General features: G+C 39.2%; 1 long non-coding RNA gene across 1 annotated transcript; it reads left to right on the forward strand.

The window, feature by feature from the left end:
- Positions 1-1,678: 1,678 nt before the first annotated feature.
- Positions 1,679-3,614, forward strand: LOC122739863. Its single transcript, XR_006354685.1, has 3 exons — positions 1,679-1,778; positions 2,805-2,929; positions 3,138-3,614. It is a non-coding gene; the product is annotated as an uncharacterized LOC122739863 (long non-coding RNA).
- The last annotated feature ends 18,246 nt before the right edge of the window (positions 3,615-21,860 follow it).

Here is a 21,860-nt window from a genome sequence, read left to right on the forward strand (position 1 = left end):
AGCCATGTGATCTTATGGAAAGAGCTAAGAAAGGTCTTAGAAGTCTTGACTCTACCACTATCGAGTTGTATGGCCATAGATAAGTCTTTTTATTCCTTAGAATGTCAATTGCCCCATGTGAAGAAAAAAAAAAAACAGAATACCATTACTTTCAGAAAGTACAGTGAAAAGTTTCTGTAGTCAGAGTCACTGGATTTAAATCCTACCACTCCCTATATGATGTTGAGCAGATCATTTAATCTTCCTGGGCCTCAGTTTCCTCATATGTAAATGGAGAGCGATCCCAAGGTCCTTTGCAGCTCTATACCTGTGATATTATGGTCTCCAAGGGTTATTATGAGGATGAAATGAGACCATACATATGACAGCTACACAGAGCTATCTAAGCAAAAGTTTTTATCTTTAGCAATCAAGTGGGAATAATGATACCTTCCCTGTCTGCATGTGCATATGTCATGAGGGGGAAGGAAAATGAAAGTGCCTCCAAAAAAAATTTTTTAAACACTGACTAAAAGGTGCTATTGTTAGCCCTAGGTTGCCTCTTGCTGTGAATTCCTTAGGTAGTTGCTTAAGTCACCTGAGAAGTGAAATTCCTATTTCTGATTCCTCCTCTTTTTCTAGAATGTCTCTGCTAGGTTTGGGACATTAGAAATAACATTGCTGAAAAATCATGCAGCTTCCTCATGCTGCCCCCTCCCGCATAAAAAAGGTTCTATGAATAGGACATCTCTAATCCCCAATTTCAATGCTTCTATGAGTATAACTAGTTTCCCTTGGGTGTGTTGCTCATAGCTTCTCCAGTCTGGGGCATCTCATTACGATGTGTGACAGTGAATCAGGCATATTTCCCAAATTAGATATGAGCTTGAAACACAACCTGTTTGACTCCTCACATGTGTTCAGGAAAACTGGGGCGGCTCCTCACCAGTAGCTGGAACATACGGTGTAGTTTGGTTGGCATGTGAAGAGCAGTAACTGGGTGACCTGATTATAGATCACAGAGCCTAGGGTTGTTCTTCATTCATTTGACAAATAGTCACTGAGCACCTACTATGTGCAAGATCCTAGGCTAAGCGCTGAGGGATATATAAAAAAGCTCTCTGAAAGCTTACAATCTAATAGGGAACAGAAATAACTACAATACAAAGGACAAGATTATTAGCATTCTAAGAGAATTTAAATTCCATTTAAGAATCTACGCCAAGAGGGGCAGCTAGGTGGCACAGTGGATAGAGCACTGGCCTTGGATTCAGGAGGATCCGAGTTCAATTCCAGCCTCAGACATTTGACATTTACTAGCTGTGTGACCCTGGGCAAGTCACTTAACCCCAATTGCCTCACCAAAAATAAAAATCTATGCCAAAGAGAGTTTTGCTTGTTTTTATTTTTTTTTTAAGACTGAGTCATTCTCAACCAAACTGGAATCACAGAGTCTACTCACAGACCAGCTTTCACTCTGGCAGACATAGTAACTTTGACCTCCTCTATTTCTAACCTGGGCCCAGTTTTCTCCTCCTTTGGTGACCTGGTAGCCCCCCACTTCAAGGACTTTCTAGAAGGCCTCAGCCTCCTAATAGCTAGGATTATAGGATTAGAGATGTGCACCACTCTAGCAACAAGTGTATTTAGTGTCCTGGGAGATGGAATTTATGTTGCTAATTCTTTCTCCACTCTAAAATCTCTGTTAGGTTGGTTGGGTAAGGACCCAGCCCTACAATAGTTCAGAAGAGAGAAAAATCCTTCCTAACTGAGGAATCCAAGAAGGCATCATGGAGAAGGTAATATTTGCGTTAGGTTTTTTTAGGGTAAGTAAGATTTCAGCAGGTGAAGAAATGGGAGGTGTAGGGAGTCATATTCTACTTGGTGAGAAGGGGAATAACAACATAAAAATGATCTGAAAATATTAAGAAGTAGTTCATCTTGGCCAAAATAGAGGACACACCTAGAGAAGAAACTTAAAAAGTAGGTTAGAATCCAGATGTGGAGATGTTTGAATGCATTTCAATTTTTTTTATTGTAGGGATGATAGGAAATTGTTGAAGTTTTTGTAGAAAGAAAGTGATACAATCAAAGAGTTGCCATGGAAAAATCCATCTGGCATACTGAGTGGATTGGTAGGAGAGAGTACTGAGTCAAGGAGACAGGAGGCTATGGCATTAGATCATAATCAGTGAGCTGGTTCCTAAATTTAAAGCTTTCATTTGTTTTGACATAACCAATTTGAATCCGGGATTTCCCTTTATAAAACCAATTGGAAAATCCAGGCAGATTTCCCAGTACTTCTATCGGGACATTGACTAAACAGTTTTTTCCACAATTTTCTGTGTCATCAGAGGAGCCAAGCATCTACCTGAATTACTTAGATAATTGTTCCTATTTTCTTTTTGTTTGATAATAAAGACCTGATGTTTTAAAATTCTCAAGGCCATAATACTGTAACATCCCATTGTTTTCATTTCTGCCCAAGTGTCAGTTTTTAGAGAAAAATATACATATGCAAGTGCTTGGCTCTTCAAGGAAACTCGGTCCACTTCTAAGAATCTGCAGCACAAATTTTCAATAGGAGAAAAACTCTTCTGTGGCAAGAAACCTTTTTTTATCAATTTAAAAAAAAATTATATAAGCATTGTCATGTTTGTTGTTTGTACCACAGGCATGGCTTTCCTACTTTGAAAGCTTAAAGAAATCACAGAGTTGTGGGATTTGAGGAGTTGACATGTCCACTACAAAATTTCCATTAGGTGTCTCATTTGGAAAGTATGAAATCATTGAAAAAAGTTCAGGCTTAATTTTTGTTTCATTAGATTGTGAAGAGACCAACATGAATTAATTAGTGTTAACTACCACACGCTTCACTAATAGTCTGCCAACACAAAGGTTTCCTTCCATGCCAAGATGAGAGACATGTTCAGGATGATGAGAGAGACCTGTAAGTGGGCTGGTACAATTATTATTACAATTATTGCATGAAAGGGTTTTTAATTGGGAGGGGAATTCTAAATTTTGGGGGGGGGGGGGGTTAATAACCTACATTAGGATCTTGGGTAAGACATTTAATTTGGGTTTAATGACATGATTATATGCTAAATGGATCCAAACGAATTATTAAAGCATATTTATTGCAATTATTTATACAGGCCACAACACCTGAAAATGAGGGACTTTTGAAGGGTAAACCAACAGCTCACAAGCTCCCTGGATTGAAATGCTATTTCAGGAGAAGAAATCTCTGAGGATAAAATACATGAGATTCTTCTGCACAGTAAAAAGAATATCTTTGCCTTCTTCATAGATGTTAAGGCATTCACACCACCTACAGGCTTAGGCTATTTGGATTCTTCAGACCATAAACCAAAGGATAATGTTTGAGTGAACCTGGTGAAGAAAGAACAGTTCAATGCATTTTGAATAAATGTTCAGCTACACCTTCATACTATTGAATTATTAACCGTTGGTAATAAAAAGCAAACAAAAAAAAAAGTCCAAAGCAGATCTCCAGGTTGGGCTGTTGTCCTTCTGGTAGACTGGAAGATTCCTGTAGGCAGGACTCTTGACTTATTTAAACTATTTTTAAAAATTTCTTCCAGGGCCCTACTCAGTGCTCTGAACAGAGAAAGTGCTTAATTGATTTTTTTTGTTTGTTTAATTGAGTTGCATTGAATGGAATCTATGATTACCAGAGAGTAAAGAATATGTAACAAAAATATGTGAATAAACTCCTTTCCCTCTATGTTTCTCTTATATGACATCTATTCTGCCCTGTACAGTTGTTTACATATTAACTCCCCTATTGAACTTCAAACTTTCTGACAATAGGGACCCTTCTTTCTTTGTCTTCCTTCTCATCAGCATCTAGCAATAACAAGTATTTTTGAACAAATTAATAAATAAATCAATTAATTAAACTTCATAATCACAATGAATAATTGAACCAATATTGGAAGCACTGAGCGAAGGTACAATGGGAAGATCATTGAATTGGGAATGAGGACACTGGGTGGGCTTTTTTGTTTGTTTTACTCCTAGCTCTACCACTAATCAGCTGGATTGCCCTGGCCAGCTCACTTATAGCCATCTTCATAAAATGAGGAGATTTAGACTAAATAGATGATCCTAAAGATTCTCTTCAGTTCTAACATTCTTGGATTACAAAATTTACAAAAAGTTAATTGCTTCAACTTGACCACCTCAAGGATCTGTGACTTCAAAGGTAGGCCTGGTCTCTCCACCAATATAGAATGCAATCCTTCTACATTTTATGCTAAGTGGTGCTATGTATAAAGTGATAGGTATGGAGTCAGGAAGACTAGAATTCAAACCTGACCTCAGATACTTATTAGCTATGTGACCCTGGGCAAGTCACTTAACTTAGTCTATCTCATGTTTCTCAATGGTAAAATTAAGGTAATACTAACACGTACCTCTCAGGATTGTTGTGAGGATCAAATGAATTAATATTTGTAAGGTGCTTAGCACAGTGCCTGGCACATAGTGCTTTATTCCTTAATAAAAAGACTTCAAGGGGCAGCTAGGTGGCACAGTGGATGGAGCACAGGCCCTGGATTCAGGAGGACTTGAGTTCAAATCTGGCCTCAGACACTTGACACTTACTAGCTGTGTGACCCTGGGCAAGTCACTTAACCCCAATTGCCTCACAAAAAAAAAAAAAAAGACTTCAAGTGTCAGCATGACAGAAAATTCCATTACCTTGTGATGTCTACACAATTAAAGTAAGGCTGAGCTTTGGACTACCTAACAAAATAGTATATTGCTGGGCATTACTGCAACCCTTTCTAAATTACTAGGGCCCATCACATGGCCTGCGCTTTACAGGTATAACCTTTCTAAACCCAGAATTCCCTCTGCAATATGTTGAGGAGGCATCAGAACATGGCTTTAATGGAGAACAAACCCATGAACAAAAATTAAACATTTGTGACCATATCTAATCAATCCCTTACAGGTAATAAATGGAGTTTGAGGTAGAACCAAGGGACAGCATCCATTAACGATCCTCTCTTCTACTAAGATTGATCCCAAGGAAAGCTCTAGTAGGCAGCGACTTGCATACTGAAGGATTCTGCTCCACAGCCAAAGACTTTTGTTTCTAGGGTGGCCAGGAAATGTTCCTATTCACCCCAGCCTCAGTCTGATCTAGAATCTATCCTTTTTCTTAAGACAGGGAACAGCAGGAATCCCCTCACTCAGCTACATGGAGAGGGAAGGAAATATACACCCACCCAATAATCAAACTTCCAAACAAACTGAGGGATATCAGGGAGCATTTGTGGCCTTTTAAGCTTGCGGAAGGAAAGTGACCTGTCCACCCAAGGTTTTGTTATCACCCTCTATACGGGGTCTATGCTTTATGAACCACCCAATGTTGGGTGGAAAAGCCCCTCATATGTTTAAGGGATGAAGAATTTTCCTCTTCAGCGACCTGGGGGTTCATGTTAATGCAAAGTTTGCACTAGATGACCTCAGAAGTCATTTCCAACTCTAAGTCTGTGATTCAGTGATTCAAAGGAAGCCTCCTGGGATGAGATCCAAGACATATCCACTTAATTACCACATTCTTCTCAACATAAATAGCATTAAAAGAAGGCCTGCACAAGGTATTATTACTTACCCAGGACATTCACTCAATCCACAATCCCTGTTCTAAAGGGGATATAGAAAGAGACCTGAGACCTGACCTCCAGTCTTCTCAGAGGGAAAAAAGAATCATACAACTGAAACAATCAGATAATAATTTAGTGTAAAAAGTAAACCAACTATTAAGTACAGCAAGGGTTCAGAGAAAAGAGACCACATTCCAGACTCTTTAGGAACTTGTTTCACCAATAAGGTGCCTAGTTCATATTCCCATAGTTTTGTAAATTTTGCAAAGTTTATATAGATAAAGATATATAGATATCCATATTTAAATACCTTTGTCTATATCTTATCTACCTATCTAGATAGATAGATCAAAAGATATATATCTTTGGCTAGCTATCTAAATCTCATTAAATCTGTATAGCAGCCCAGTGAAATAGGATATTATTATCTCCAGGGCAGCTAGATGGTACAGTGGATACCATCTATACTAGCCCGTCATTGTACTGTGTTCAGTCACTTTTTAGTCTTATCTGACTCTTTATGACTTCATTTTTGGTTTTCTTGGCAAAGATACTAGAGTGATTTGCCATTTCCTTCTCTAGCTCATTGTATAGATGAGAAAACTGAGGCAAACAGTATTAAGTGAGTTGCTCAGGGTCACACAGCTAGTAAGTGTCTGAGGCTGGATTTGAACTCAGGTCTTCCCAACTCCAAGGCCAACAATTTATCCACTGGACCACCTAGCTGCACTGATATGTACTTTAGGACATTCATTTTTGAGGTCTGTCCTGGAGAAGGAGAGTCAGGTTTATTTGCTGGATACCAAAGGGAAGAACAAAGAGTGATTTCTCAAAGTTTAACAGTTAGATTTTGGCCTGATTTAAAGCAAAATTCCTTAGAGCTACCCAGTAGTGGGAAGGAACATACAGAGGAATTAGTTCTCCATCACTGGACGCTGACAAGTGGAGCCAAGTGACCTTATCTGGTCACAGAGAAGCTAGAAATTATTTTTAAATGTATTTAACTATCAGAAGGAATAAAAATAAAATAAACCATTTCTTAAATTAATTTCTGAATAATATGATCTGAGATCAGTTAACAAGGGAGTAAGAGAGAATGAGGACAGAATGGCTAGGTAGGGAAGTTTCTCCTCAAGGAAAGGTTGAACTATATGACCCCCCCTGGTTCCTTCAAACTCTAAGATAGTGTCCTAATCTTATTTTTTTAAGTGGAGTATTTTCCTATCTCCTTTTGCACATGAAGCATCAGCTTAGACAGAGTCTGGAAGCTGGTTCAATTCCCAGCATTTCCATTAAGAGTCCAGACAGCGGACACGGTCCCAAAGTCTGATGACATCCTCCTTCCTCCTCGACTCTGACCTTCCTTCTGCTGTTTGCAGTAACAAAGGGCACTGGAGCCAAAGTTAGATGCTGAGGATAATGTCTGCACTCTGTCTGTTTATGGCATTTCACTCAACATGAAAAATGGGGACCTGGTTAACCTCACTGATACTTTTAAGTCCTTTTCTAGAGGGTTTCATCATTTTGTTCTTTGACCTAAAGTACAGCCACAGATATATTTATCTGTCAGGAAGCACTTCCATGGAGGTTCTGAAAATGTAACCACAAAATTAGTTATGCTCTTGAAATGGAACTGTAGAGATAAATGACCAAAACGCAATCTATGATGTATGATTCTTATATTTTTTCTCCAAATTGAACCATTGACTGGTCCTTCAGCAAACCATTTTTTTTGTATTCAGGGCATCTGCACCTGACCCTATTCAATTCCAATTTCTGTCTCCTTGACTCTGTATACCCTCAGAACTTCTGCTCTGTTTGTCCTATTTTAATCTGCCTGCTTCTTTCTTCCATTTATAGGAGGTCTTCCTGTACCTATTGTCAGTTGCTTAATGGGTGGGTTCTTGTTCCCAATTCTCTCTTCATTTCCCCCAACTCCCTTGTTACCCGGCTTCATAAAATATTATCCACAAATTCTTTTAAGTAACCATTTGTTTTATTTTTCTCTTCCTCCTGTTAGCTAAACATATTTCAAAACAATTTCTAGCTTCCATTTGACCATAAGATCTGTGAGGGAAATGATTGCATCTTGTGCTTCTCTACATCTCTTCAGGTTGCCTATTATAGTGTCCTGGATACACCAGGTACTTAACACATTTTTGAATTAACAGATGTATTTCCATTGATTCTCTCATTCCCTATACCATCCTCTCATCTGTTAAACTGTGAACCACAGAAGGGCAAGGACTTTTTCTGGTATAAGCTGTGTAACTGTCCTAGCACCTAGCACAGTACTCTGCTCAGGTAAACCTTGATTCAGACTCCAAGGCTCTGGATTTATATTAACTGAGCTAAATCTTAGAGGCTAAGGTGGGGCAGCTAGGTGACACAATGAAGAGTGCCAGGCCTGGAGTCAGAAAGACTTGAGTTCAAATCCAGCCTTAGACACTTACCAGCTGTGTGATTCTGGGTAAGACACTTAACCCTGTTTGCCTCAGTTTCCTTATCTATCAAATGAACTAAAGAAGTATTTTTGCCAAGAAAACCCCAAATAGGGTCACAAAGATTCAAGCATGATTAAAACAACTGAACAACAACAAAAACAACAAAAACAATAAATGTTATGAAGAGAGTTTTGAACTTGGAATCATGAGAGATCCAGGTTTGAATTTCCCCTCTGTGCAAATAATTTAACTTTTCCAACTCTCCACTTCCTCATCTGTAAAATGTGTTGTCTATCACCCTCACAGGATTATGGTATCAAATGAGAAAATTTAAATATATATTAGTAGCTGTTTCAAATGTAAGAGCCCTTTAACAATCTCTTTTGCATTTTTTTCTTTCTTTTCTAAATATTTTATTTTAGGTCAAGGAATTTGCCTTGTTTACAGAACCAATAAATGAAACAGAGTGCAGGTGCAGTGGTGTGGCATTTGGACTTGAAATTTAGAACCATTTCATAACACTGAGGGGAAAAAAATAGGCTACTGAGTCTTGGGAAAGTGTTCTCTAAGGTGACAGACACCTAGAAGTAGACCAGAGTAAAAGCACAGATTTATAGTATGCTAGATCATTGTCACTGATTCCTACTGCCCGACCCCAGGTACCATAGAATTGTATAGTCACTATATGTGGATGAGATCCTTCTTCACTTGCAATCCAGCACAATTAAGCAGATAAGTACCTACTCTGTGCTAAGTACTGTCTTAGCTTCTGGGAATTCAAAGACAAAAATGAAAAAAGCTTCCTCAAGGAGGTATCTCACAAGTACTTCATGCTATTGAGGGGTACAACACCTATGCAAGAACTTACAAAGTATATGCAAAATGCTTCAAATAATAATTTGTTAATGACCAGACAAAGTTTGTTAAGTGGGAAGCCGCACCTGGGCTATGCTCCAAAACAACCTAGAGAATCTATGAAACAGAGCTAAGGAAGTGGTTCATTCAGACATTGGAAACCACTTAAGGTAAGAAGCAGGAGATGGAACACTTTGTCTCCAGAACAGCTGGCAGGGCAATTTGACTGGAGAGATTGCATAATAGAAGATAAGATGAAATAAGGATGGAACAGGAACTAGAAACTAGAGCATAACAGGGCATTTATAGTAGAGAAAGTCCTGGGTTTGGAGTCAGATGACCTGTGTTTGAATCCTGCCCTTAGCACTATATAGCTCCCTGACTACTGGCAGCCTCTCTGTACCTCAGTTTTCTCAACTATAAAATGAGAGAGTTGAGTTATGTTTCCTTCCAATGCTACATCTATGTTTTTCATTCTATTACTGTTATTGTTGTTGTTACCTAGATCAGGAACTCAGTCTTTTTTTTTTTTTTTTTGGTATCATAGATCCCTCTGCCAGTCTGATGAAATCTATATGGATCCCTTCTCAGAATAAAGTTCTTAATTTCATAAAAATATATTAGATAGCAAAGGAAATGGAATATATTGAAATATAGTTATCAAGAGTTTGGGGGCAGCTAGGTGGTACACTGGATAAAGCACTGGCCTTGGATTCAGGAGGACCTGAGTTCAAATCCGACCTCAGACACTTGACGCTTACTAGCTGTGTGACCCTGGGCAAGTCACTGAACCCTCATTGCCCTAAAAAAAAAAAGAGTTTGTGGGTTTTTTTTTAATCACAGATACTAGGTTAAGAGCCTTTATCTTAGAGACAGTAGGAAATTATTGAAGATTATTGAGTAAGGGAGTAACACATTCACATCAAGCCAGCAACTTAAGTCTGTTATTCAAAGCCATGTAACATCTAAGTGGTGCAATGGATAAAGCACTGACCCTGAAGTCGGGAGGACACCAATTCAAATCTCACCTCATACACTTACTAGCTGTGTGACCCTGGGAAAGTCACTTAACCCCAATTGACTTAAACATCCAGGGCCATCTCCAGTCTTACTGATTCATATCTTACTACTGGACCCAGATGGCTCTGGAGGAGAGAGTGAGGCTGGTAACCTTTCATCACCATTAAATCCAATTCAGTGAAAAGTTATGACATCTCTCGTGATCCTCTTCAAGAACAAACAACAACAATATCTAAACATTGCATATAGCAAGTATGAACACAGTCTAGAAGTTTGACCTCAGATTTCAGATGACCCATCTAGTTTGTAGGTCCTGTTTTGCCAGTAGATTTTACTAAGGAAAGAAAGATATGACCAAGAGCATTCCAAAAGGGCTGATATTCTATGGTATCTCGTTTGGTATAGACAAGCTAGTATAGGTAAGCTTCCGCATCTTTTTTCCTTCCAAATACCTTTTGATTAGATTTTCAAAACTATAGAAATACAAATTTTTACCAAGATATAATCCATCCCTTAGGTATACTTAGGTATAATCTGCCCCTTGCCAAGAGGCATCACTCTCATATTTTAAGCTAAATTTCATAAATATAAATCCCATTCTCTTTCAACCCTTTGATTTCCCAAATCATCCTTCTCCTCCAAAGACTGTGTATTCAAGTGAAAGCATTAAAAGCATAGCCCAACATACTACCTGTTCCCCTAAAGAGCTTCAATTTCTTGCTCCACACTCTATAGTTTTTAGCAATCTTTCCTAGATTCCTTCTAGCAGCATTATATATATTCTCAAGTGAGTCATCAGAAGTGGGTAGTAGTAGTCATAAGATTGGACAAGTTATGCTTGGTTCCTTTCTGGGTCCTGTGGGCCCTGAAGACATCAGAATTCTGAATTTCCAATGTTATAACAATGAATAGCAGTTAGATATCTGTTGACTCAGTATCCCCTCACCACTGTCACTCACTACTATCCATCTCTACTTCTTCTGACCTTACACAGCATGCTCATTTCCAAGAGCTCAGGCTGCAGCTACTTCTTCAGAATAGGCTTTTGTATCTTTGGGAAGCACATCTCTCAAAGCCCCATAAGCAGTTCAGAAAATCCCCCTCCCCTCCCGTAAACTTTCCAAGGCTTTCTGAGGAAAAACAGCAGCTTCTGAAAGTTACATGAAAATAATCCCGTTATTAAGACATATCTCAGCAAAAAGCCCCCAATGCTTCTGCAGAGCTTAGAGCTGCTCATGAAAAGGAATCAGGTAATCGCTTTGAATGAAAGTTAAGCACTTGGCTTAATTCTTTTTCATTTTCCTTCTTTGCAAATCTCTGTCTAAATTAATTAAGCAGGCTTTAAAAATTGGCAGCCATCCTACTACAGGCTATACAGGCAAGTTGAATGTTGACACTGAAATTAGAATGAAAAGTTCATACCGACTGCCTAGAAATTGGTTGAGGGATGTCTTTCTGTGGGTGGAGCCCTTGCAGGTACTCTGTCCCATCGGGCATTCTTGATGACTTGCTATGTTCCTAAGTAAGTCTGTGCAGATCCCATCACACACATGTGAAGAACATGTGAAAACACTGGAGATAATCTCAAGTAGAGAAGTCATTTCTAGCCAAAACATTCAGGCCAATGGAGACTGTGCTACAGTCAGTTACAGCAGGGTAGGTAGGCAGTGATACAGGAGGCCTAGGTGCCTGTAGTAGGTTCTTAATAACATTAAGCATAAGCAAAGGGCAGGGGCAGCTAGGTGGTGCAGTGGGTAAAGCACTGGCCCTGGATTCAGGAGGACCTGAGTTCAAATCTGGCCTCAGATACTTGACACTTACTAGCTGTATGACCCTGGGCAATTCACTTAACCCTCATTGAGCCCCCCCACCCCCCCAAAAAAAAGCATAGGCAAGAGGAATGGCTAAATTTGTGTCATGTCAATTCTACCTAAGGGCAAAGCTGATTTCATTTAGCCTGAACAATACATGTACCAAGTATAAACACAGTCCAGAAATTTGACTTGAGGTTTTAGTTGACCCATTTGATTTCTAGTTCCTATTGCTTTCCAAGAGAAATGTTATTTGAAGGCAAAGGAATACTTTTCCATTCCTTCCTTCCTTCCTTCTTTTGTTCCCTCCCTTCCTTCCTTTCCTCCTTCCCAGTACCTAGCACAGTGCCTTGCATGAAGGAGGTGCTTAACAAATGGCATATCTCTCATCTTTTGCAGAGTTGTAGAACTTCTCTCTATATATATCTCATTTTATGTGTATATATGTATATGGATGGATGGATGGATGGATGAATAGATGTGTAAAGTACTACATATAATGTCATATTTGGTTGATATATTGGTTAGTTTTAGTGAATTGTTTTTTCCCCCTCATTTTTCTAATTTGTTACAAGGTTTCACTCTTTAGGGGCAATTATGTAGTGCAGTGGATAGAACACAGGGCTTAGAATCACAAAGACTCTTCTTTGTGGGTTCAAATATGGCCCAGCTGTGTGACCCTGGGCAATTCACTTAACCCTATTTGCTTCAGTTTCTTCATCTGTCAAAAGGAAATGGAGAAGGAAATGGCAAACCATTCCAGTATATTTGTCAAGAAAACACCAAATGGGGTCACTAAAAGTCAAACAAGACTGGAATAACTAAATAACAAATTAACTTTCTGGGAGAGAAAGAAAGGAGAGATATGTTGGGAAATTTGGGTGATAGAAAAACAGAATATATTGATGAAAATAAAATAATACAAATGGTATAGCAGAAAGGTCACTGAATTTGAAACCAGGGGATCTGGGTTCAAATCCCAGTGATGCTATTTGCCAGCTAGTACCAGTTAACTGTGCTTCTAGGACTAATTTAGATGGTTTCAATATCACTTTAGGCAAATCATTTAACTTCTTGGGGCCTCAATGTCCTCATCTGTAAAATAAAGGATTTGGACTAAATGACTTCTAAAGTCCCTTCCAGCACTAAATGTCTGATGCTGTAAATTTAATGTGTTCATTTTCATGAATAAGTTACAGGGACTTACAGGTGTTCTAAATGAGAATCTTCGATGGGCTCTGAGAACCTCTGAAATGCAAGCAGTTGATATTCGAGTTAATCTTCTGACTCTTTACTTCCAAGTTTAATACTTAAGTAGTTTCAGTGCTTGGGGGGTCACAGTCCTCAGAGCCCATTAGCTAAAGAAGAATAGGTGGGAGCAGAATTGTTTCCCCTGTACAATTAACCTTCTTCCTCTCTGAAGTTCTTCATTCTGCTCATCTCTTAAGTCAGACTGCCGGGAGTCTCGGAAGGAAGAAGACAACCTTGCCATCTGGAATAAGCATCCAGTCTCAGTTGTTGTAGCCCTTAGATTTAATCAGAACTGAAGATTAAGGAGATGTGAAGCACATTTGGTTTTGATCGTGTAGGAGGCAAAGTAGGGATGGGGGCTTGTAAAATCCTGACTGTTTTCAAATAATAGGCAAGTGCTGCGGTGGTGGGAGTGGGAGTGGTAGGGTCTGGAGCAGTCCTCCTGAGCTCGCTCGCTCTCTCTCTCTCTCTCTCTCTCTCTCTCTCTCTCTCTCTCTCTCTCTCTCTCTCTCTCTCTCTCTCTCTCTCTCTCTCTCTCTCTCTCTCTCTCTCTCTCTCTCTCTCTTGTTTTGATTCACATCCATCACTAGATCTCGCAGTGATGTGATACGACACCAATTAACTGGCATGCACAAGAGTCAACTCTGTTTCCTAGCTAGTCATAACCATCAAGTGTCTCATGATGGCTCGAATATGACAAGCGGCATATGAGCGGATGCCGTTGTTAATGCGCATCAGGGCTGATGGGCAGGAAGTCATAAGGTGAAGGAGGGAAAGTGGAAAATGTGATCAGTCGTGATCACGTTCTAAGCGAATGGAAACGTTTGGGGATTTGAGACTTGGTGAACTTGACCAGACCCACTTGAGGCTTATTTCTACCTGAGGTGGCGTGGCAACTGCAGGTGCCCCTTGTTTCAGCGGACATACAGGTCTGGGAAGGGTCTGCATTGCAAGGAAGATAACTGCTTTTCTGAGCCTGGTGTGGGGTCAGCTCTCACTTGTTTTGTAGAGAAAACACTTTTGGGGTGACTTCCAAAGCACAGGGAGGTATTTAACTTGTAATACTCCCTACAAATAACTGAGATTATCACCTGACCCATAGGAATATCTGTCATGATATGATCCTTGATAAAGGCACGACAAGCAATAAGATGAGTTTACAAGAACCTTCTCTTTGAATGAGGAGAATATGACATTTATTTTGTTTGTGTCATGGGAGAAATTGGTGGGGGGGGGTCCTTAGGTATTCCTCTTTAAAGAATTACACCCCCAGGGGCAGCTAGGTGGTTCAGTGACTAGAGCACTAGACCTAGATTCAGAAGGACCTGAGTTCAAATCTGACCTCCGACACTGGACACTTACTAGCTGTGTGACTGTGTCACTTAAGTGACTGTGTCACTTAACCCCAATTGCCTCACCCCCCCCAAAAAAAAGTTATTTAAAAAAAAAGAATTATACCCTCTCCCACACAAATCCAGTTAGAATAAAATAATATTTTACTTAGAGAAAGGAGAACAAGAGAGAAGTCAAAAACTTCTCTTGAGGGGAGATGGCACAGAGACATGATTCTCTGAAATACCTAGTGCCTCAAACAGGCCAAAGGTCATAACTTTTATAGATGGTAGACAGGGGGACTGGATGGGGTCACTGCCTAACAATGGAAAATTCCCTTTGGAGTGGGGAAAACTTGAGTGAAGGCTTGAATGAGAGTGCTTTTGGAGTTATCTCTGTCTCCTGGGGTAGATCAAGCAGCAGCAGCACCTAACTGGCTTTTCTCTCTTCTTTTTTTTTTTTTTCAGGACTATGGGGGTTAAGTGACTTGCCCAGGGTCACACAGCTAGTAAGTGTCAAGTGTGTGAGGCCGGATTTGAACTCTGGTCCTCCTGAATCCAGGACCAGTGCTTTATCCACTGTGCCACCTAGCTGCCCCCTCGCTCTTACTTCTCAAGATGTGTTTGTCCTTTAGCTAGTGGGCACAACCCCATAACAGTTTGGATAATACTTATTTCTTATAAGGGAGGGCTTTTATTACATAGAGGAAAGTATTAGAGAGGGAAGAAAATGGCTTGATAATGAGGCAAAAATAAAAAATAAAAGGAAAAAGACGTCAATGCAATATTTAAATATGTATGGAAGAAATTATGGAATTCAGAAAAGTAATGTTGGTACTATCATGTAGAATTCGATATACATTAAATAGCTATCTATGAGTGGTATATTCAAGGTATTGTGAAAAAATGGGTAGTTGTCTCCTCTCAATGAGGATATAACAGTCAATCATACTCCTCCTGTCCTGTTTGTAGGACAAAGGTCTCAGATCCCCTCCTCCCCCTCTGGCTAACAAAATCACATTGTTCAAGGAGCCCTGGTCTCAATAAGGTCTGCTCCTGATTTGTGTCCATATAAGGAAGAATAAGGTCTACTCCTGAGTTATACCCATATAAGGAAGAGGGGTGGGAATACTGTGTTCTGATTAGCTAACTTTTGCATGTAGATTGTAACCCTTGAGTAATCCGACCAATGATGAAAAAGGGGAGGGTCCATTCACATTAGGGACTAGGATATAAAACAGGGCCTGAGAGACCCCTTTCTTTGCACCCACTAGCTGCACACTAGGGTGCCTCCTTCTCAGGAGAAGGGAAAAAAAAGAGCCTTTGTCACATTGCTGCTGAGTTCCTGAGAATTATTGAGAAGATGATTTTTTTCCCTCACAGTATCCTATCCAATCTTTCTATCACATATGTAACTTTCATTTTTGTTGATGACATTTGTTAATATGAATATATGGATCACCTAGATTTGATGGAGGTACCTTATTATCTAAGGGGAGTTTTATGAAACCCTGGATTAATAGGATTAATAGGAGCAAAATGTCCTTCAACTGAACTCCAAACCTGAACCCAGATAGCTAGCAGATAAAAGACCCTACCTAGTGACTTCTTTTCCCTCAGGATAGTAAGTCCCTATCTTATGGTAACATCTGGGCATCCTCATCCTTGCCAAACCCTTTTTGGAATCCTGTAGTCTTATCATGATGCTTCTGTATTTCCTCCATACTTGTTATAACTGAAATTGTTAAACTACTTTTTGCTTCTGGGTTGATTTCTGTATCATACTATTGAAACTGACAATGCCCTGTAATCAGTGAACTAAAACCTTATATACCCTCAGAAATGGGGAGTCCCCCGAGCTTCTCTCTTAGGAGGGGAGTCTCCACATGATCATGTGTCATGTTATGTGTTTTGTTAACTTTCTTCTTGAGACAAAATATTAATTTGATATTATGTTTTTTCTGTCTGTCTCTGATTTTTAGGAGAAATTAAACATTATTTCTCTGATCTGGTCCATTGTAGGAGACAGGCAGATATAGCATGTTCTCTTTCTAGTTAGTAGGAAATATATAATTTCTCTGATCTGTTTATTAATTTGTAAGAGATATTAAACATTATTTCTCTGATCTGTTTGTAGGAGGCAGGCAGATACAAAAGCTATATTTTAATATTCGACACATTCAAGTTCATGATTTTTAAAAATGTTATTAAAAAATAAAGCTCATTTTTAAAATCCTAGAGGCAAAAAGAACCTTCTAAACCACCGGAGACAGTGATGTAGCTCCTTAAATAGAGAACACTGGTCCTGGAATCAGAAAAGACCTAAGTCTAATCTAACATCAGGCACTAGATGTGTGGCCCTGGGTAAGTCATTCGTTTTCTGTCTGCTTCATTTTCCTCAACTTGTAAAATGGGGATTAATAATAGTACCTACTTCCCAGGGTTGTGGTGAGTATCAAATGAGATAATATTTGTAAAATACTTAACAGAATGTTTAGAATGTAACTGAAAATTTTCACACTCTTGTTTCCTTCCAGTTTTGGAATACTACTGCCCCAAAACTAGGTTATCATGACCAGTGGTTTTCAGAGGTGTTTTTCACCTCACAGGCACTCAGCACACACATGCACACACATAGTATAGATGTTCCATGTTAATTATGATAGTTCTTCTTCAATCAACTAATAAACACCTACGGCTAATTAAACACCTACAATGTGCCAGGCATTGTGCTAAGTACTGAGAATACAAAAAGAGGCAAAAGAAAGTCTCCTCCTTCAAGGATCTTATGATCTAATAGGGGAAACAACATTCAAACAAATATAAACAAAACTAGCTATATAAGCAAGGAATGCACTAGAATTATACACACACATATGTGTATATATATATACATATATAATTAAATATTTCCCAAATACATGTAAAATTTTTACATTGTTTTACATTGTTTTTTTTAATTCTGAGTCACCAATTATTTTCCTCCCTCTCCCCTTTCCCACCCCTTGAAAAGGCAAGCAATATGATGTCAACTATACATTTGAAATCATACAAAACATTTCCATATTAGCCATGTTGCAAAAGAAAACACATACAAAAAAAACCACCAAGAAAAAATAAATAAAAATAAAAAAGCATGCCACAGTCTGCACTCAGAGTTCATCAGATCTCTCTCTGGAGGTGGATAGTAATTTTCATTATGGGTCCTTTGGAATTGTCTTTGATCATTCTCTGGCCAGAGTAGTTGTCTTTCACAGTTAATCATCTTTAAATTATTGTTGTTACTGTGTACAATGTTCCCTTGGTTCTACTCACTTCACTTTGCATCAGTTCATATCAGTCTTCCCAGGTTTTTCTGAAACCATCCCCCTCATCATTTCTTATTGCACAATAGTATTACATCACAATTATATAACATGACTTATTTAGTCAATCCCCAATTGATGGGCATCCCTTCAATTTCCAATTCTTTGCCACCACAAAAAGAGCTGCTACAAATATTTTATACGTATAGGTCCCCTGCTCCCCTATAGTCACAAGTGCTAGCAATCTTTAAGGTCCAGGAACTGTGACCAGGGACCCTGCTACCTTGTAAGTAACCCGAAGGGCTCCTCTCCACCCTAGAACTGTGACCAGAATGACTAAAATGCAGTTGAACAATCCAACAGGGTCCTGTGCTTAGTGTCAGCTTAGGAGTTCCTATAATCTTTTCTGACCAATTTCCAACCCCCTACCTCTCTGGGCTGAGAGCTCTCAAAACTGCTGCTGTTGCTGTAGCAGCCACCTCCAAGGTCTACTTCTGATGTTGCCAACTTGTGTGTTCAGGGCCAATGCTAACTGCAATATCACAGACCTCTCCTGCTGTCTTCCTAAATCGTCTTGGCCTGGAAAAATACCTCACCCTATTTTTTGTTTGTTTGTTGTTTGATTCTGTCATTCCAGAATTCTATGTGAAGTGTTGTTTTATGGTTGTTTGGAGGGGAATATTGGAAGAGTTTGGCTGGGTTGCTGCCCCTACTCTGACATTTTGAATTCTATCTCAAATGCACTAGAATTTAAGAGGGGTTGGAGAAGGCTTAATGTAAATGATGGATTCTAAATTGGGGCTTAAAGGAAGGTAGGGAGGTCAATAGGCGGAGTTGAGGAGACAGCATTTCAGGCATGGGGAATAGCCAGAGAAAATGCCCAGAGCTGAAAGATAGAATGTCTTGTTTGTGAAAGAGCCCTGAGGCTAGTTTTTTTACCTTTGCTATTAAGTTAATCCATCTGAAACAGAATTTTCAATATAACACTCTTCCCCTGCTCAAAAGCCCATGGTGGCTTAAAGAATGAAGTCCAGGGGCAGCTTGGTGGCACAGTGGATAGAGCACCGGTCCTGGAGTCAGGAGTACCTGAGTTCAAATCTGGCCTCAGACACTTAACACTTACTAGCTGTGTGACCCTGGGCAAGTCACTTAACCCCAATTGCCTCAATAAAAAAAAAAAAAAAAAAAAAAAAAATGAAGTCCAGAATCCTCAGCCTGGCATTTAAGGCTCTCAACTCCATTCTACCTCTCCAACGTGATGTCCCCCTACTACCACATATACTTTACTACAACATAAAAGAAACATAAAGAAACCATATTCCCACCTCTTCCATATTTGCTTATGGCCAAGGCATTGCAGTTAGGGGTGAGGAAGACCTGAGATGAATCCCACCTCAGATACTTTAAAGCCTCACTTTTGAGTTAGAAATTACCTTTGATGCCATTGAGTCTAATATATTTATTTTATAGTTTAGGGAACTGAAGCTTAGAGAGGTCCAGTGACTTACCCAGGTTCATATAGCTAATAAATGCCCAAAGTAAGATTTGAACCCTGGTCTTCCTGACTCTAAGTTCAGTATGTTATATAGTACACCATGTCCTGGAAAAGTTTGCTAAACCTTTCTGTGCCTCAGTTTACACATCTATAAAATGAAAGGACTGGACTCTCTGTCTTCTAAGGGACAGTCCCTTAGAATTTCCAGCCCTCAATACTACGCCCTCCTAAATCCTGAGTTCCCTGTATGTGTTACTCCGTCTTTAGCCTCAATGTCTTTGTATAAAACATGACCCATGATTTGAATGCCCTCTACCCTCACCTCTGAGTCTCAGTTTAGAACCTCTATCTTTTATCAAAACACAGCCCAGATGCCACCAACTAATTATGTGGTCCTTCCTTATTCCTTGTCACCCTCTCTTCCCATCTATTCATGCTCTCCTTTTCTTGAATTCCTTTTTTGTATTACTCATATGTATATATTCTGTATTTCCCCATAGGATACAAGCTCCTTGAGGAGCCATTTTGGTTTTTTTCTTTGTATTTTCAACTCCTAATTGGGTCATGATAATGAATTTATGTTTGTCAAAATAAGTTCTTTTATCCACACCCAACCAAATCCCCCATCAACTCTTCTGGTTATCATGAGAGTGGCAATCCTCAGGAGCTGCATCAGATCTCTTCTTTATTGAAGAGTGACTGGCAGTCTGATTTTCCTTTAGTGTTCTGTGGACAAACTTTGCTTGCTGAAGAATGCAGTAGTGAGGGAGGCTAAGAAAGCCCTCAGATACTTCGTGGAGAAAGGAAGATAGAAAGTTATGTTTCTGGAGAGTGGAAGTAATCAGAAGTCTGATTTTTTCCCCTTATTTTCTCTTTTCTTGATATCTCTCTGCTAGGAATTGGGAAGTTCATGTAGCTTTATGTCCTGGCACCCCTAATTGAACTGAGACAGATTTTAATAATTATTCATCTTGCATATTCAATATTATTTTTATTGTAAAGGGGTCCCTTTAGACATATTTACACGATTTATGGAGTTAATTCTTCCTATATGAAATTGTGTGTATGTATGCATACATATAGATATATATATATATATATATATACATAGATATTTATTATTTTACAAACCTAAAAGTCTATATACACTTGTTGTCATTATAATTTATAATGAAGGGGCAGCTAGGTGGCGTAGTGGATAGAGCACCGGCTCTGGAGTCAGGAGTACCTAGGTTCAAATCTGGCCTCAGACACTTAACACTTACTAGCTGTGTGACCCTGGGCAAGTCACTTAATCCCAATTGCCTCACTAAAAAAAATAAATAAAATAATTTATAATGAAAGCCCTTTTTTCTCAAGCAAAAATTGTGTAATTATACTGGGGAGGTTCAACTCTGCTCTTATTCTATGATAAGGGCCTAAATATTCCAAAAGCCTACTCCCCTATAGATTTGGGAGTGTGGTACATTCAACAGCTATTAAAACTTGGGTGGTGCCCATTTTCTAGCAGGCAATATACAATAATATGTGCTTCCTGGATATGCCAGTGATCCACCTGTAAGCCCACCTGTGGGTCTTAATCACAGACTCCAGCCTCTTGATCTCCCTGTTCTTCTAGACCAGCAGTATTAAAGTCAAATAGAAATAGGGGCTAGTAAATGAAACATAAATATCACTGTGGTCTGATTATTGACTCAGAAAACCACATAATATTATATATGTTCTATTTTTTAAATCTATTTTGTTTGATATTTCCCAATTACATTTTAATTTGGTTGGGTCATGCTCAGGAGTGTTGTAGGCCATGTGTTTGACACCTTTGCTGTAGACCATCAACCCAACTCTGTCTGTACTTCCTAGTGCTGAACCTATAATTAACTATTTCAATAATGCAGCTAAATCACATAGTGCTAGACTTAGAATGAGGGAAACCTGAATTTAATCATTCTTCAGTGACTTATTAGCTGTCTGTCCCTAGGGCAAATCACTTAACCTCTCTTAAGTGTCAGTTTCCTTATTCATTACAATTGAACCTACCTCTCTGGGTGGTTGTGAGGATCATAATGTATATAAATCAATTTAAAACCTTTAAAACACTTTGTGGATATTATGATTAACAAGAACAACAACAATAATGATTATTTGTTGTCTGCTCTCACAGCAGCTCTGGTCCATTAGGCAATGTTCTGTTAATCCTCAATCCTGGTTTATTTCTTAGCTCCTCTTCCTGAACTTAAAACCATGACTGGGAAAAGCCACAAAACCCTATCCTCTAGGGGCACTACAGATTCATGTCATCTAACCTCATATGGGCCCTCAGCCTTTCATGGACATTTATTTATCATTCTCTGAAATTTTTTCCAACACTTCTCATCTTTCTTTAAACCCCCAACTCCCCCCATCTCATCTAGCCTTGAAAAGGCAGGTAACATTTCGCCCTACTCCCTTCCACACAGCTAAATTGGGCTATTCCCCATCCTTGTCCTGCTCTCTCCCTGCTTCATGCCTTCATGCAGGCCATGGCCTTTGCCTATAAATCAATCTTGCTGTGTCCCTGACTGTTGAAATCCTACTCTTCCTTAAAGGTCCAGCTTAGCTTGTTACTGTCATTTCTGTTGTGTCTGACTCTTGGTGACCCTATCTGGGTTTTCTTGGTAAAGACACTAGAGTGGCTTGCCATTTTTTTTCTCCCACTCATTTTTCAGATGAGGAAACTGAGGTAAACAG

This window comes from Dromiciops gliroides, chromosome 2, assembly GCF_019393635.1.
Source record: "Dromiciops gliroides isolate mDroGli1 chromosome 2, mDroGli1.pri, whole genome shotgun sequence".
NCBI lineage: Eukaryota > Metazoa > Chordata > Mammalia > Microbiotheria > Microbiotheriidae > Dromiciops > Dromiciops gliroides.